The following is a 16,126-nucleotide window of genomic DNA, read 5'->3' as shown; positions in this document are numbered from 1 at the left end:
CTTACAGTCATGTAAGCATGGAATGCCTATGTACTAACCCCCAATAAAAACCTAGGACAGCAAGGTTCTAGTGAGCTTCACTGGTTGACAATATACATCATACACGTTGTTACTGGGAGAATTAAGTGCTGTCTGTACAACTTTAATGGGAGAGGGTAACTTGCACCTCGTTTCTCCTGGACTCTGTTCTATGCATCTTTTGCTGATTTTAATCTGTATCCTTTCACTGTAATAAATTTTATCCATGAATATAACAAATTTACTGAGTTCTGAGTTCTTCTGGTAAGTCATTAAACCTGACAGTAGTCTTGGGCTCCCCTGAAACACAGGTGAATAAAAGTTCCTAAACAGAAAAATAATTCCCAATAGAATTGTGAGACACTAAGTGTCATAACAATATATAAAACATTTTTTAATTGTGTTACTATTTACAAAAATTTCCTATAAATTACTCTGTTATAGGAATTCAGAAGGAGTGAGAATCACTTCAAACTATAGAGTCAAGCAAGGTTTTATGCAAGAAGAGTCAGGATGTTGAACTGGATTTCAAAGAGCTCAGCAAAGAAGAGAAGACCAGAATGGGGTAAGGAAAATGCAATCCAGGGTCAGAGGGCAGTAAGCAGAACATTTCACCTGAAGTGTGAGTTTGAGGAAGGTAAGTAACGAGTTAAGACTGTAAATGCAGGCTGTGGCCAAATTGTAGGGTTTTAATGCTGGTATTGTTTACCATAAATCTAAAAGCTGAACTTTTAGTAAATTAAACTAATCAAATTCAGAAAGTTTCTGAGTGTGGAGAGGGTTCCCTATAGAGGGTCTCCATATGCTGTAAAATTCTGGTGATAAAGTTAATCTTACTGCCAGAAAAAGTCACTGTAATAATAACCTAGTGGGGTTCCACATATATCCTCTTACAGTGATGTCCACATCAAATTTGCACAATTTATAACTGAAAAATTGAACTGTCTTCAACCAGAAATTGTAAGCTCCACCTGTCATCTGAGAATCCAGCTGTGTTCTTTTTGGATTGTTGTAACATCGCAGTAATAAGGATTCTGCAATCAGAATTTAGCTCACACTTTTGGTAATGATTCATTATCCAAAGCTGTCTCCAACTCAGCTTCCCTGTGGCTTCACTGGCCCTAAAGCCTCCAAAACTGCTGTTGTCAGGAAGACTCACTGGTATTACTTTTACTGTTATTCACTGACTGCCCTAAATACATGCCATTTTCTTTGGAAGTAAGTTGTGGGGGTTGGGATTGGAGTGTGTAGGATTTATAAGGAAAAGATGGCAGGTTTATGCAAGGGTTTGGATTACAGAAAGGCATTAAACCTAATGTAGGTCTTAAAAGGTTGTGATCACGGGCAGACCACCCACATCTTTATTTCTACAGCAAATATTATGCCAACCAGCCCATTTTCTTTTCCCCCCAGCTATATAATGATTATAATGGTGTGGGGTTTTTTTTTGTTTGTTTCAAGTGTGTTTCTTCCATCAGGAGTAGGAAACAGAGGTACTTTATATTCGATGGTCCTTAGTTTGGTTCAATGCAAAGTTCCAGCCCTCCAACTTATTGTGCAGACATACTCTCTTTCATATTTTTAAAAATTATCGTCTGTATTTAAATTACATGAACACTTTCTCCAGTTTCTTCTTGTATCAATTAGACATGAGCTTGCAATATGACTGAAATTGAACCATTTATTCCTCTTTCTCCAAAATTGTGTGCTTTCCATGTATTCTGTATCTCAGTGTCACTAGTATCCTCCCAGACTCCAAAGTTAGAACCTAAAAATCATTCTGGCTTTTCCCACTCCACTTGTTACTTCCAATCAACCATCAACTTCTGGCTAATTTACTGCCTGAAAACTTCACCATCCTGTCCACTTTTTTCCCTTCCTATGACTATTCCTTAGTTTGGGCTACCATTATTTCTCACATGAATTGTGGCAATAACTTATTGGCTGGTTCCTCTGTTTCTCATCTTCTATCCCCTAATTCATTTCCTTTTTGAAAATATATTATAAAATACTGTACTAAATTTTCAGATTACAGAGCAAGAGATACATGATGGTCAGGGAGGGTCTTTCCTACCACTTTTCCTCTCCTCCCTTCCTTGTTCAGTCCTGGAGTGGAACTGGAGAGTAGGGAGGAAGTAGAATGAGGAAAGAAAATATGCCAACTATATCATTTCCTCCTCTCAAGGAGGCCTACATTAACGTGAGAGGAAAACTTTAATTGGAACATTTTGGGATGGAAAAGGGAACTCTGAGGTAGACATGTTAATTTTGAGATGTCAGTTGGGAATTCAGGTGGAGATGTTGAATAGGGAGTTGGATTTATTAATCTAAAATTTAAGGCTAAAGGGTGCCCACTCTCACCACTTCTATTCAGCAGAGTACTGGAAGTCCTAGTCAGAGCATTTAAGCAAGAGAAATAAATAAAAGGCATACAAATTGGAAACAAAGAGGTTAAATTGTCTCTCCTTGCAGATAATATGATCTTACTTATATGAAGTCCTAAAGACTACACAGAAAACTGCTAGAACTAATAAAAAAAATCAGTAAAGCTACAGGATACAAAATCAACATGCAAAAATCAGTTGTATTTCTATATACTAACAACAAACTATCTGAAAAAGTTTTTAAAAATCCCATTTACAATAGAATCAAAAACAATAAAATACTTAGGAATAAATTTAACCAAGGAGGTGAAAAATCTCTACATTGAAATCTATAAGACACTGATGAAAGAAATGGAAGAAGAAACAAAAATGGAAAGATATCCCATGTTCATGGATTAGAAGAATTAATATTATTAAAATGTCCACAGTGCCCAAAGCCATCTACAGATTCAATGCACTGCGTAATAAAAATTCCAATGGAATTTTTCACAAAAATAGAAAAAAACAACCCTAAATTTGCATGGAACCGAAAAAGATCCTGAATAACCAAAACAATCTTGAGAAAGAAAAACAGAGCCTGGTGGTATCTCACTTCCTAATTTCAAATTATGTTACAAAGCCATAGAACAAATGGTCTCTGACTTACCATGGTCTGACTTAGGATTTTTCAATGTTACAATGGTGTGAAAGCAATATGCATTCAGTAGAAACCATACTTTGAACTTTGAATTTTGATCTTTTCCCAGGCTAGCAAAATGTAGTAGGATACTCTCTCATGATGCTGGGCAGCTCCCAGTCAGCCACTTGATCATCAGGGTAAACAACCAATACAGTTACAGCCATTCTGTACCCGTACAACAATTCTGTTTTTCACTTTCAGTATAGTATTCACTAAATTGCATGAGACATTGAACACCTTATTATTAAATAGGTTTTGTGTTAGATAATTTTGCCCATGTAGGCTAATGTAAGTGTTCTGAGCACATTTAAGATAGGTTAGGTTAAGTTATGATGTTTGGTAGGTTAGGTGGGTTAAATCATTTTTAATTAATAATATTTTCAACTTACAACAAAAATATTATCAGGAAAAGTTATTTAGGAAGTAACTCCATCATGAGTCAAGGAAAATCTGTGTCAAAACAATATTGGATGGGCCTAAAAACAGAAACGTAGACCAATGGAACAGAATAGAGAACCCAGAAATAAATCCATGCATGTATGGTCAGCATCTTTGAAAGGGTGTCAGGAACTCACAATGGAGAAAGGAGTTTATCTTCAAAAAATGGTGTTGGCTATATACAAAAATAAACTCAAAATGGACTAAAGACATAAATGTAAGGCCAGACACTATAAAACTCTTAGAGGAAAACATAGGCAGAACACTCTATGATATAAATCACAGCAAGATCCTTTTTGACTCACCTGCTAGAGAAAGAGAAATAAAAACAAAAATAAACAAATGGGACCTAATGAAACTTAAAAGAAGGTTTTGCACAGCAAAGGAAAACATAAACAGGACAAAAAGACAACCCTCAGAATGGGAGAAAATATTTGCAAATGAAGCAACTGACAAAATATTAATATCCAAAATTTACAAGCAACTCATGCAGCTCAAAATCAAAAAAACAAACAACCCAATCCAAAATGGGCAGAAGACCTAAATAGACATTTCTCCAAAGAAGATATACAGATTGCCAACAAAAACATGAAAGGATACTCAACATCACTAATCATTAGAGAAATGCAAATCAAAACTACCATGAGGTATCACCTCACACCAGTCAGAATGGCCATCATCAAAAAATCTACAAACCATAAATGCTGGAGAGGGTGTGGAGAAAAGCACTGTTGGTGGGAATGTAAATTGATACAGCCACTATGGAGAATATTATGGAGTTTCCTTAAAACACTAAAAATAGAACTACTACACTATCCAGCAATCCCACTACTGGGCATATACCCTGAGACAACCATAATTCAAAAAGAGTCATGTACCACAATATTCACTGAAGCTCTATTTATAATAGCCAGGACATGGAAGCAACGTAAGTGTCCATTGACAGATGAATGGATAAAGAAGATGTGACACATATATACAATGGAATATTACTGAGCCATAAAAAGAAACAAAATTGAGTTATTTGTAGTGAGGTGGATGGACCTAGAGTCTGTCATACAGAGTGAAGTAAGTCAGAAAGAGAAAAACAAATACCATATGCTAACACATATATATGGAATCTTAAAAAAAAAGTGGTTTTGAAGAACCTAGGGACAGGACAGGAATAAAGATACAGACATAGAGAATGGACTTGAGGACACGGGGAGGGGGAAGGTTAAGCTGGGACAAAGTGAGAGAGTGGCATTGACATGTATACACTACCAAATGTAAAACAGCTAGTGGGAAGCAGCTGCATAGCACAGGGAGATCAGCTCCATGCTTTGTGACCACTAGAGGGGTGGGAAAGGGAGGGTGGGAGGGAGACGCAAGAGGGAGGAGATATGGGGATATAAGTATATATATATAGCTGATTCACTTTGTTATAAAACAGAAACTAACACAACATTGTAAAGCAATTATACTCCAATAAAGATGTTAAAAAATAAATTAAATAAGTAAATAAATAAAATAAAATTTACATTATTATTTTAATGCCACAAATGGAATTAAGGGATCAAAAGGTATGTTAATTTCAAAGGCAAAAAAAATTTTTTTTAATTAAAATAAATAATAAATCTTCAGAAAAAATAAATAAATGGTGTTGGGAAAACTGAATATCCACATGCAAAAGAATGAAACTGAACCATTATCTTACACCATGCACATAAATTAACTCAAAATGCATTAAGGACTGAAACCATAAAAGTGGAAGAAAGCATAGGGAAAAGTCTCCTTGACGTGGGTCTTGGCAAATGCAACAATAGCAAAAATAAATAAGTGAGATTCCACCAAACTAAAAGGCCATAAAAAGGAAGGAAATCCAGCTACTCGCAACAATATGGATGAAACTTGAAGGCATTATGCTAAGTGAAATAAGACAGACAGAGAAGGACAAATTCTGTATGATCTCATTTATATGTGGAATCTAAGAAAAAATCAAACTTAGAGAAACAGAGTATAGAATGGTTGTTGACAGGGTCTAGGGGCTGAGGGAAATGGGAAGATGTTGGTCAAAGGGTGTAAGCATTCAGTTATTAGATGAATAAGTTCTGGGGATCTAATGTACAGCATGGTGACTATAGTTAATAATACTACATTGTATACTTGAAATCTAATAAGAGAGTATATCTTAAATGATCTCACCATAAACACAGGAAAAGGTTAACTATGTAAGGTGATGAATGTGTTAACTAATTTTATTCTGGTGGTCATTTCACAATATGCATATATCAAATCATTATGTTGTACACCTTAAACTTATGCAATTTTATTTGTCAATTATATTTCAATAATTCTGGGGAAAATATAAGTAAAAATGAGAAAAATTTACTTCCCCAAAAATAAATAAAATAAAATTTAAGGCTGGAGATATGGATTTGGGAGTCTTCTGGATATTAGTGGGAGGCTAGATGAGACCTAGCCTAGGCTAGATAGAAAAAAAGGGAGGTTCAAAGACTGAGACATGGGGCCTTCCAGTGTTTCGATGAGGGGTTGATGAGGAGAAAACATAAAGGAGATTAAGAAGGTGCTTCCAGAAATAGGGAAGGAAAACCAAGCTCGTGTGTCCTGGAAGTCAAGTGAAGAATGTGTTTCAGTGAGGTGGACTGATGGCCTTTGTAAAATGGTGGTGAAGAAGGATGAGGACAGACGAATAACCACTGTATTTAGCAACATGGAGATTGTTGGTGACCTTTCAATATCAGTGAAGGGGTGGGAAGAAAAGCCTAATTTAAACAGACTCTAAAGAGAATAGGGGAAGAGTCATTGAGAGTAGAGAGTATAGACAAGGAAAGGAAGAGTTTTGCGCTAAAAGAAAATGGGGTGGTTGCTGGAGGCAGAACTGGATTCTAAGAGGATTTTTAAGATGAGAGATGTTTGCATGCCACCAAGCAAGAGAAAATTGATGACACAGGAAAGAGAGAGGAGAGTGACTAAGCAGTGTTCTCAAGTCAGCAAGAGGGGATTGGATCTGGTGCACAAGTAGAGGGGTTGGATTTATCTAGGAGTGTCGACAGTTCTTCCAAATTAACAGGAGAGAAGGCAGAGTATATGGGCATAGATGTTGATAGGTGGGTTGATGCAATGATGGGAGTTTGTAAAAGTTCTAGCCTGATTCCTTCAGTTTTATCAGGCAAATAGAAAGCAAGGTCATCAGCTGGGAGTGAGGTACTGAAAACTTTGAAAAGCCCCCTTATCGTCATCAACCTATCTATCAATAAAGTTCAGCCCTCTTAGCACTTATCATTAGCATGCTCTATATTTTGCTTTCTTTTCATGTGTATTGTCTGTCTCCCCACCAGAACATGAGCTGCATGAGAGGAAGGTTTTCTGTCTGATTTATTTACTTCTATAACTACAGAACCTAGAATAATACCAGGTAAATAGGTGTTTGGTAAATAGTTGTTAAATTAATTAATGGAAGGATGTTGTGATTAATTAAGCTTGGGGCGCATTGAGTGGGCTTTTTAATATGAAAACAAAGGAAGTATCTGTGTATCATATAAGAGTGATTAAAGAAGCTATGGGACTTGGGAGACATGTTATCCTAATCGTGAGGGGAAACCAGGTTGCTGAATGGCTTGAAGAAAAAGGGAAGAAAAATAGGTTGGTTTCTACTGGCACACTCCTGAGTTTGGCTCATTCAACAAATTGGTTATAATATACAGTTCAGGAAAAGGAGCATTTTCACTTGCCTGAAAGCATTCTAAAGCCTGGAGAACATAGTTTAGATTGCTTGTGGGCTAGACAATTGCAAATGTTCAGTCTCCTTTTTCAAAACATGTAACAAAACCTTCAAGTTCTGCATCTGACAGTATGACAAATTGCAGGACTGGTGGCCAAAGGGAAATGAGTCTTAATAAAACATTAAAATCCATGGTTACGTGGTATACTTTTGGGGCTCCATATGTTTCTCTGCCAAAATCCAGCCCACACTTCAGTAACTAATGTATATACAAACATCTTGAACATAGCTGCATCAGTAATAGTTTCCAGTTACATATAAAGCAGAAACTAACACACCATTGGAAAGCAATTATACCCCAATAAAGATGTTAAAAAATATATTTTAAAATAGTTTTAAATAGTGACAAGACATTGGTTAGTCTTGGGATATATGAAATAGAGTCAGAGACAGAAATTCTTGTTACATGTTAATGTGGGACCACTCATTATCTTAAAAAAAATCACCTTTCTGTTGGCCATGCAAGGGGATCAAACAGATTCAAATTTGAATCTTTATCAGTCAAGGGTGAATTAAGGACAGAGAAACCAATCCAGGTGTTTCCTCCCTTCCTTCCTTCCTCCCTCCCTCCCCCCCCTCCCTCCCTCCCTCCCTCCCTCCCTCCCTCCCTCCCTTCCTTCTTTCCTTCCTTCCTTCCTTCCTTCCTTCCTTCCTTCCTTCCTTCCTTCCTTCCTTCCTTCCTTCCTTCCTTCCTTCCTTCCTTCCTCCCTCCCTTCCTTCCTTCATTCCTTCCTTCTTTTTTTTTTTAATGCTAGAGTTTTCATGCAGAATATTGTTTATACAGTTGACGAAAGGGCTGAGAAGCTGATGGGAAAGGGGGCAGGGCAGGCAAGTCAGAGATTTGCAAGAACAAGAAGCAGCAACCCCTAAGACTAAAGTGTCAGGGAGGAGGTGGATTATCAGAGCCCTAACTGAGGCCATCTGATGGGAGTTAGAACTATAGCTAGACCCATTAGACCTGGAGCCACCAAGGAGCTGGAGCTGCATCTGGAAATGTTAGCCTAGGCAAAGCAAGGAGTAGGACTATCCTGTCTACTTTTCTGTGGCCTCCTAGTCTCTGTTACTGAACCGAACTTGGGTTCACTCACCCAACATGCAGCAAAGCCAATCTACTGACACCAGGCTGTGGTGAAGGAAAATATGGCATTTATTTGCAGAGCATCAAGCAAGGAGAATAGGCAGCTAATACTCAGAAGATGCTGATGGCTCTTAGGGAAGGGTTTTTAAAGACAATTTAGGGGTGAGAGTTGCAGGGTGCATAATCAGTTCATGGACATTCTTCTGATTGGTTGGTGGTGAGGTAACAGAGTGATGTTTGGGGAATCTTAATCATCAGTCTTCTGGTTCCAACCAGTCTGGGGTCTGTGTGTTAGCGGGCAACATGTAGACACCATCCTCCACTGGGTGGGGGTCTTTGTTTCTGCAGAACAACTCAAAGATATGCATCAGATTGTTATCTGTATCTTTTCAGGTGGAACTAGGAGTCCTGTGGCTCTATTGTCCTAATCATTAACTGCTGAGTCTGCTCTTTGGATTTCAGGGAAGGTCTAAAAAGAAGCGGGGGAGGAGGGAGGCAAGGGGTGTTTGTACCTGGGAAGGCCTCACAGGTTCCTGCTTGGTTTCAGTCCCCGCTTCTCTTCAATACTTCTCAATCCTGAGGGGAACAGAGGCGGGACAAGAAAGGGAATATAGTTTTGGATAGAGAGTTAATCATAAACTCGGAGGACTTAGTTTCCTCTCCACCAGGTCCCAGCTCTCCTACCCCTTGGCTGAATACATCCAAAGGGCACAACAAAAGAACCTGGGAAATATAGTTTCTGCTAATAGACAGTGAGCCAGAGAGAGGGCAGAGAGTATATATGGAGCAAAGAAATAATTCAGAAACTCTGTTCGATCTTTTATTAACTGTGAGTCCTTGAGTGATTTTTTTAACTTTTGGTTTCTTCATCTGCAATATGAAGGATACCTACTTCATAGGAATTTTGTGATTCCAAATGCAATAATGTACATACAATGCCTGATTCATAGTACGAGCTCAGGACATCTTTTTCCCCCTTCTCCATTTACAAATATTCCTCAAAGCATTGCTTTCCTAGAAAGATAAACTAATGAGTCTGAAGAGAATTTGGCTACCAAGTCTTATCTTTGGTGCTTCTTTAATTTCAATAACCTTCATCAAAAGCAGCACAGAACCCAAAGCTGAGCAAAAGGGGGCAGTTTTCAAAGCTCATATTTGTCAAGAATTGTTTCTCTGAAATCTCAGTCACTTTGAGGTCCCCTGACAAGATAGAGTTTGTAGTAATGACCACAAAAATCAGTGAACAAGTGTTTCTAGAAGAGACTAAAGTCAATAATAGCCCTTAATCCTTGCTCCTAAAATAGGATGTTGTACTTTTTCATAGATCTTGAAAGAGAGGGTTTTAATCACTGCACTAAAATCTTAAGGGAGACCTATCTCTTGACAGTAAAACTTGCTGTCAGGGTTAAGAATGGTGCTTACAAAAGTGTGCATGAAACACAATAAAACCTCATTTTTATAATTTGACCTAATTTTAAATTTGGGGCAAATTTGTCTTGGAAAGATTTAAGTTCCTGCTGAACGATCTGATTAATTTAATTCATCAGATATTTACTGAATCCCTACAGGTGCTTCTGACCCCAGGCTGGGCTGAGGAAAACATACTCACAATGCTTGTAAGATGATCCCTACTTTCAAGGCATTCATTGTCTAGTGTTTCTCTTGATGAAAAGGTTTGCATAAATTATGAGCCAGGAAGCAAATTCAATCTATTTAATAAAAAGTTTTAAGTAAACAAATTGTATGACTCACTATAAATAATTTTTATCTCTTCATTAAAGCAGGCTGTGAATTCTTATTTTGCTTAAAGTGTTAATTGCAATAGAATGAATGATACTTTTTTAGCAGATAGTCCTGGAATCAAAATCTGACTTTGTCATATACTAGAGTGATTCTGTGAATAATGATATCTGCTCTGTAGTATTTCCATGGCAGATAACGAAGGAAATATGTGAAAGAGTTTGTCCCACCACCTGGTTCCAGATTCAGAAATATTTGATGATTCACATTCTTCCCTTCTCTGGGAAATGCTCCACCTCTTAGCGGTTGATTCAAGTTATCTGATCATTAGACAGTAATAAAAAATGATTTTAAAATATTTTCTGTGTTTTAGAATTTTTAATAATCAGGCATGCCCAATCTAGAGTTTATTCAAAGTAAAAATGGTTTTGTTTTGTTTTTAATTTATATATAAGAAGCATAATTGAGGGGAATTCTTTTTTCTCCTGATAACCAGACTGTTACAGGAATTTAGGAACTAGAGGAAAGTTTATGAAAGCAAAAATATTTTTCTTAACTTCATTTCTTAGAGACACCACTGCTATCTTTTTGGTGTATTTTTCCTTCAATCTTTTAATCAAAAGTTTTCTTTATGCAATTGAAATGATACTGTATATCATTGATATGTATATACATATGCTGTATATACATATCATACAGTATCATGTATATATACATGATACTATATATACATATGCATTTTGGTATCTCATTTGTGTTATATTATACACATTTTCCATGTCATTAAACACACTGTAAAACACCATGTTCCACTGTTAAAAAACAAAATCCAACCAAGTAAATTTGAAGATCTAATTGACTTTATTCAATGAGTTGAGCAGCATCCCATCTAGAAAGTAGAAAAGAGCTCTGAGGAACTGTACAAACTGGAAGGTTTTTAAGGGCACAAAGAGGGTGGGACAAGGAATTCATAAATAAAAGAAAGGATTATTTCAGGCAAAGTGACCTTCCTTTAGGGGAAGGGCAGGGGTCTCTCAGGCAGATTACCTCAGTAGTGCTGATCAGATAATTCCAGATTGACTGGTAAAGGTCATGTTCCTGGGAGTGGCTGAAACTGCAATTAAGCCTTGGTTTGCTGTCATGGGGCTTAGCACAAGTGTTTCTTTTCAGCAGTAGAGATGTATCACAATTTTTAAAGGGGATTAAATTATTCCCTTAATTTGGGGCCCTTTGCTTATATTCCATTTTCTTTATTATAAATAACACTGTAAATATATATTAGTGCATAAATATATACACATTGTTGGATTGTTTCATGAGAATGGACATCTAGTAATATATTTACAGATCAAAGTTTGGTTTTTTTTTTTTTTTTGACCATGCTGCACGGCATGTAGGATCTTAGTTCCCCGACCAGGGATTGAACCTGTGCCCCCTGCACTGGAAGTGTGGAGTCCTAACCACTGGACCACCAGGGAAGTCCCCCCCCCCTTTTTTTTTGGTACAGGTCAAATTTTATAAGCTTTTTAAAAGCACTTGATAAGAGGTAACAAACTGAGTGCATCAGCAATAGCCCAGGTATTATAATATTTTTAGGTGTTTAACTGTAAGGAAGAAAATAATGTATATTATTTCAACTTTCAGTTGTTTAAATAATGAGATTGGGGATTTCCTAATATGCTTATTGGCCATTGGAATTTCTTCTTTGGCAAATTGCTTGTGAAAGAGCAAATTGTTTTCAGTTCCATTCAGTAAATATTCCTTTAGCATTATCCATGCTCCAGATGTTGGAACAACAGGAGTTGGTGTATAGAGATGCATAAAATGTAACCCATATCTTCAAGGAATTCTAAATATCAAAGGAGAGAAGGAAAAAAAAATAGTATCATAAGATCAGTAATGGAAACAGAAATGGTTTGCTGTTAGAATAGAGGAAGGATTCTGTTTGCTAGTATTTTGTTGAGGATTTTTGCATCTATATTCATCAGTGATATTGGCCTGTCTCACACCGGTGAGAATGGCCATCATCAAAAAATCTAGAAACAATAAATGCTGGAAAGGGTGTGGAGAAAAGGGAACACTCTTGCACTGCTCATGGGAATGTAAATTGATACAGCCACTATGGAGAACAGTATGGAGGTTCCTTAAAAAACTACAAATAGAACTACCATACGACCCAGCAATCACACTACTGGGCATATACCCTGAGAACACCATAATACAAACAGAGTCATGTACCAAAATGTTCACTGCAGCTCTATTTACAAAAGCCAGGAGATGGAAGCAACCTAAGTGTCCATCACTGGATGAATGGATAAAGAAGATGTGGCACATATATACAATGGAATATTACTCTGCCATAAAAGGAAACAAAATGGAGTTATTTGTAGTGAGGTGGATGGACCTAGAGTCTGTCATACAGAGTGAAGTAAGTCAGAAAGAGAAAAACAAATACCGTATGCTAACACATATATATGGAATCTAAGAAAAAAAAAAAAAGGTCATGAAGAACCTAGGGGTAAGACAGGAATGATGGAGATGCAGACCTACTAGAGAATGGACTTGAGGATGTGGGGAGGGGGAAGGGTAGGCTGTGACAAAGTGAGAGAGTGGTATGGACATATATACACTACCGAACGTAGAATACATAGCTAGTGGGAAACAGCCTCATAGCGCAGGGAGATCACCTTGGTGCTTTGTGACCACTTAGAGGGGTGGGATAGGGAGGGTGGGAGGGAGGGAGATGCAAAAGGGAAGAGATATGGGAACATGTGTGTATGTATAACTGATTCACTTTGTTATAAAGCAGAAACTAACACACCATTGTAAAACAATTATACTCCAATAAAGATGTTTAAAAAAAAGAATAGAGGAAGGAGTGTTTAATCTTTGAGACTGAGGAAGTTTTTAAAGGATGAATACAAATTTTCCGGGCAGTTAATTAAGGGAAGCGCTTTTCAGTACAGAGTTAAGAGCATGCACAAAGTCTGGAAGTTTAGAAGAGCAAATATTCAGTAATTAGAAGTAGTTAGCAACTACTGGAGTATACAGTGGGTCAAGAGAGGATGGAGTGGGCAGAGATGAAGGTGGGAAGATGGAGAAGTTTGTAAGAAGCTAATCATGATGAAACTTATATGCCATGCTGAGCAGTATGACTTGACTCTGAAGGTGATACATAGCTTCTGAATTCAGCCTTTTTATATAATAATTTATGATTTCATAACTAAATAAGTAGATGGCAATTTTAGCTTTTTAAATGTTTCATATGTAAGCTAGAACAATCTGTTTATATTTCTGCTATGCTAAACATGCTATGAAAAAGCAACACTGATTATGTGATGTTACCTTGGAGACATGAAAATTATTTTAGGAAACAGACTGATTGCCTTGTCCATAGATCAATCCCACCAGGGCCCAGTTATTTCGCTGATATCACACACATTCTGTATCTACTTCATTCTGGGAAACTGGGGCACTTCTATGCCACAGCAAAATTATATGTATTTTAACAGTGTCAAGCAATTTTCATTTTACATAGATTCAACATCCATGTCTTTACCAAGACATTGCATGACATTTCATTAGGGATATAATTAAGCCATATTTCCCTTTTTATATGTTAAAGTTTAAAAATATAGATGTTAATTTGACAGTTAGCCATCACCTTACCCTGGAAGGTCAAGGAGTCCCAACTAGCCTCAGGCCAAACTATGTAGGGATCCTCTCTCCTGCTCTAGTTCTGTCAGCACTGCCGACACAACCGTATTTGGCAAGTGAGCATTGGATAGCAGAAGTCCAAGGAATTATTTAAATAACAATTGAGGGTCAATCTACTTACATGCACTTCTTAAACATAAACTTTTTTTTTTTAACTGAAGTACTATATATATATATATATATACAGAAAAAAATACAAATAAGTACATAGCTAGATGAGTTATCACAAAATAAGTACCACATGTAAGCACCACCTAGTCACAAAATAAAATATTACCAGCACCCCAGAAGCCTCACTCATATCTTCTCATATTCACTCATAACATAGCAATCATTATCCTAATTTCTTTCTATCTTTTTTTTTTTTTTCTTTTTTGACTGTGCCATGCAGCTTGAGGGAATTTACTTCCCCAACCAGGGATCAAACCCGGGGCCCTGGCAGTGAAAGCACCGATTCCTAATCACTGAATCACCAGGGAAGTCCCTCATTATCCTAATTTCTAATACCATAGACAACTTTTCCCCCTTATTTTTTTATTGTTTTGTATCTGGCTTTTTTTCTTCTCAACGTAATATTTGTCCAATTAACCATGTTATAAATATACCACAATTTCTAAATTCACATTATTTTTTATAAACTCTGGGGATGTTTTCAGTTTAGGGCTATTACAAATAATGCTGCTATAGACATACTTATATATGGTTTTTGGTTTGCATATGTGTGCATTTCTGTTAGATGTATGTCTAGGAGTGAAATTGCTAGACCATACAGTGTGCTTATATTCATAATATAGTAACAGAGACTAACAAATAGCATTCTAAAGTGGTTGTACGATTTTTGTTCTTATCAGCAGTGTATGTATCTGCACTTCATCCTCACCAACACATTATTATCAGTCCTTTTAATTTGAGCCCTTCAGGAAGGTGTGTGATGGTGTCTCATTTGGTTTTAGTTTACATTTCTCTGATGCCTAATTAAGTTGAACATCTTGTATATCTTTTTTAGTGAAATGTTTGTTCAAGTGTCTTGTCCATTTTTTATTTCATCATTTATGCTTTTACTTATTGAATTGTGAGAGTATTTTATACATTCTGGATACTAGCTCTGGCAGTTACAGTTGTATCTTCTCCCAGTGTGTGACTTGTCTTTTTCTCTCTCTTCATGGTGTCATCTGATGAACAGAAATTCTTAATTTTAATGTAGTTCAATTCATAGATTTTTTTCCTTTTATGGCTAATGTATTTTATACCGTGCAAGAACTCTTTTCACACCTTATCTACATACCTTGAAAGAGAATACAGAATGCTTTTCCTGCCCGCCCAGAAAGTTTACTCACTTTTTTGTTATTTGTAACCAATGGGAGACTAACATGGACAATGCACTTTTGAAGGTATAGGACCAGGGACTTTTTTTTGAGAACCAGGGACTCTCTGTAGTCATTTTGTCTATTAATACCACCTTTTAAACCTGCCTCATGGTCAAACCAGACACCTTTAGTCATACTGGATAGTCTAATCTTCCTCTTGAGGAAGGCGGGGAGGAGGAAAAGGTTTTGCTTATCCAGAATAAATTTGTATCGAGGTCATCATTTACCCTCTCATCAGCAGTGGGGTATGCAAGACTGGCAGCAAGTACCAAAATCACATCCAAGAAAGAGCATCAAGGATATCAACCCAGGGGACCATATCCATTTGTGTTTTCAGAGAAAGATGGGCCTGGGTTGAGTACCAGTTCATCAGTAATCTTGCTAAAGAAGTAGAAGGTGGTTTGGGCCAATCCAAGAGGGAGTGGCTGTAATTTCCTATGACTGGCTTAAATATGTTTCTGGAACAAGTCACATGAATAGAACAATGGCATGGAACATATCTGGAAGTGCTCATTTTCAGACATATTTCCCACATATTTTCTTTATGTGTTAGGCTATTCCTATATCAATAAAATCCTCTTAAGACTTAATCTACTAGTTGTAAACATGACCATAATCTTAACAGTGTATGATTCTCTTTCACAATCTCCCATAAACAAGGAAGTACTTTTTATTTCTGAGAGTACTGTTTACATCCAGGGGCATTAGCATTGTGTTTCCCTAAGTAAATCAGGGAAATGTGTGATTCTGTCTTTTTTTCCTTCTTCATTAGAGAATGCTATTTATAGCCTTCCAAGGGTACTAACACAATTTCTTGTCAGAGAGAAGGCTAAGGAGTCTAGAATAGCTCTGCCTTTCCCTGCCCTCAGCCTTGTTTAGAACATTGTTCACCTTTGGAGGAGTGAGATCCTGTAATCCTTC

At 37.0% G+C, this 16,126-nt stretch overlaps 1 protein-coding gene across 1 annotated transcript in view; it reads left to right on the top strand.

Moving 5' to 3' along the window:
* The first annotated feature begins 467 nt into the window (after positions 1 to 467).
* The window catches only part of PEX5L (peroxisomal biogenesis factor 5 like), a 538,178-nt gene continuing 522,519 nt past the window's right edge, over positions 468 to 16,126 (top strand). The window contains exon 1 of the mRNA XM_067034079.1: positions 468 to 583. The gene's annotated coding sequence lies outside the window, so the exon portion shown is untranslated. The remainder of the gene's footprint in view (positions 584 to 16,126) is intronic.

The sequence above is a fragment of the Kogia breviceps genome, chromosome 5 (genome assembly GCF_026419965.1).
Source record: "Kogia breviceps isolate mKogBre1 chromosome 5, mKogBre1 haplotype 1, whole genome shotgun sequence".
NCBI lineage: Eukaryota > Metazoa > Chordata > Mammalia > Artiodactyla > Physeteridae > Kogia > Kogia breviceps.
The sequence above is the reverse complement of the archived record's forward strand: the minus strand, read 5'-3'. Positions and strand labels throughout refer to the sequence as shown.